The sequence below is a fragment of the Ruditapes philippinarum genome, unplaced genomic scaffold (genome assembly GCF_026571515.1).
Source record: "Ruditapes philippinarum isolate M1 unplaced genomic scaffold, ASM2657151v2 ctg9409_1_1_1_1, whole genome shotgun sequence".
Classification (NCBI taxonomy): domain Eukaryota; kingdom Metazoa; phylum Mollusca; class Bivalvia; order Venerida; family Veneridae; genus Ruditapes; species Ruditapes philippinarum.
In genome coordinates, this window is record NW_026862930.1 from 15,479 (window position 1) to 18,339 (window position 2,861).

Sequence of the window (2,861 nt, forward strand, 5' to 3'; positions counted from 1 at the left end):
AAATATTAAAAACATTTAAGTTTAAAAAAATAAGATTAAAAGTAACGTGACAAGCTAAAATGAATGCACAATTGCATTATTTAAATCGAAAACCGAATCCATAACATGGTCTCTCTAACCATTACACTACTCGGATTTAGGTGTCCATATAACACTATTGTTCTACGTATATTGCAAGTTGCCAAATGTAATGATTTAATACCTTGAACAGTTCAAGCAGACCGAATTATGTAAATGTTATACTGTTCAAAATACGATAAATAAATGATACAGTTATTGGAGCAGTCAAATTACTTCCGAAAATACGCAGAATGAAATGCGCTAATAACTTTCTTATCGGCGCATTTTTTCAATTACCGAAAGAAAACATTGAAAGCACGTGTGTATGTATAACTGGACAGTTTATTAAAAAATTCCGAAATACATGCGAAAACACCATTCTTTTATCAGACTTTATGTCTCCATTTATTGATCATTTTTAAGAAATAAATGTTACTACAATGATAATTTCATAAACATTGATACATAAAATACGAAATATGAAAAAAAGAAAGAAATAGAAGCTAAGTTTAATCAATAAGTGCACGAATGCAAAACATCGTTGGTCATCATCGTAAAACTACTCAAAAATGTACTAGCAAATGTCCACAAGCATCAAATACAAATTTTACTAGCATTGTTAAACAAAATATTAAATATATAATATGCAAATCATTTAGACATGACATATAACAAGATTTATCCCTATATACATTGTATACCCTTTTTTCTAAAATTTTATTTAAGCTGCCAATCTACAGTTGACTTATTTGAAAACATCGTTTGAAGTATTCAATACAAGTGGATTGCAATGTAGAAATGCTGCTGTTATTTTACTTAACATATATATATTTCTCCATAAGGGTTCGTTAAAAGAAGAATAAAAATGTTTACAATAGTAACATTAAGCACAGAACGCCATTACAAAAGTTCATTCCTGTTATTTCTACATGTCTACCCGGTCAGTATCAACATCCGGATTATCTTCAAACGCATCTCTGTCTACATAGTTCAAAAGAAACGGCATAGCACCGTATGGATTTCTAAAACCAATTCCTTTAAAATTGAGTGGGGACCCAAGGCCATATGGCAACTGTCCATCTAAAGCAAAAAAGAGATGTTTGCTATTATTGTCCTTGTTCAAGTTATTTAAGATCATGATATATGTCATAAAAATAGATCATAATCATTTCATTTTGCGTTTTAATAATTCTATGCATATCTATAGCAATACAAACAATTAATAATACAACACTTACATACATATCTATCTCGTCTTTAAACACATTAGAATCGAACGCTAGAAAAAATGTCTTTAAGAAACGGTAAGATAGTTAATATTGTGATCTTTTGTGGAATATGTTTTTTTCTATTAATATTACACTTTTCAGTATGATGTTAATAACATGCACTATTTACCATTGAATTGGATAGGCACAGGAATGGACGCTGCGCAAACCACTAACAAACATATAATTCCAACCTGTACTTGCATACTTGATAAAATTAATGCAGCCTGAATATAGATATAAACAAAGTAAATATTGATGACGTTGTAAATACACCATAAGCAATGAGATAATACCGGCACAGATCTAAAATGTACCAGGGTAAATAGAGTATATTAATGACATTCACAGACAAATACAGATTGTGTACATGTTGACTCAGACTGACATAGGCCGATAAACTCAGGCATATTCTTACTATAAATGTGATGTGTATAAAACTGTTAATATCCCTAGTGCATTCCCGATCTATTGCCGTTCATGCATTTCTTATTTTGGTTTCGGGCTTACATATAGCAAAATTGTTGTCAAGTTTTTGATACATGTCATTCTATTTCTTTCTATGGTTCTATGCAATCCTATGATTCAAAGAGATAATTGGAATAAATATTTTTAGAACTACACGATTTAAAACCTTTACTAGAAAAACTATGTAGTTAACAATTTAGTAATAATTTTAAAAGTAACACGGTTTTATTTACTAGCTTTATTCATGCAAAAACAAAATTTAATAACATATCGAATATATTTACCAGTGATATTATTCCAATGTCTCAACAACTTAATTGTTTCCGATAAACTAACAATATTGATAATTTTAATTTACAAGTCATTCTGCCTAAGACGTTACCTTGGAAATAAAATAAAATGTATAGCTATCAATCGTTCTGTTACCTTGTCAACGAAACATCGCTGTCAACACTATCAATTAATAATATCGGTATAACTATAGAGATATAAAAGAATTAGAATTTTATATCTCTCGTAGGAAAAGAAAGAGAAATAGTGAGTGAATCGTTGAAAATAAAGAGATACAGCCATATCATCTACCTTATATGATCAGTTTATTAAAGTCAAAACTAAGCTTCGGAAATGAATAATATATTTCCTTTATCAAATGGCTCTGGAGTGTGCTTTTATCGTTACGGTAGCATTTTAGGTTATTTTCAGGTAGAAAACAGCCTTAAACGTTTAAGGCCGTCGGAATAAAGATCACATCCTTATAATACATTGTTATTAAGAGGTATGTTTCTGTTATATAATTGAAGAAATTGTTTCTTATAATATTAACACCAGGTACAAATTGGCTTAACAACGTAATAAACATTTACATTTGCCATATGCACAGTCTGACGCTCACTTATTCCAAATGTAATATAATTCTGGAATTACACAGACAAAATGTTTACAATCAAAACAAACAGTAGCACGCATTGCATCAAAATTGGCGTTTTAAAACTTTATTATTTGTTTAGATTTTCAACTTTCTAACTATTGTATACTCTGAGGATGATGATAAACACAAGCACAAAA

At 29.6% G+C, this 2,861-nt stretch overlaps 1 long non-coding RNA gene across 1 annotated transcript; it reads right to left on the bottom strand.

The window, feature by feature from the left end:
- Positions 1 to 422: 422 nt before the first annotated feature.
- Positions 423 to 2,213, bottom strand: LOC132720633 (uncharacterized). Its single transcript, XR_009624373.1, has 3 exons — positions 2,081 to 2,213; positions 1,459 to 1,555; positions 423 to 1,140 (listed from the first exon to the last, which is right to left on the bottom strand). It is a non-coding gene; the product is annotated as an uncharacterized LOC132720633 (long non-coding RNA).
- Between the last annotated feature and the right edge of the window lie 648 nt (positions 2,214 to 2,861).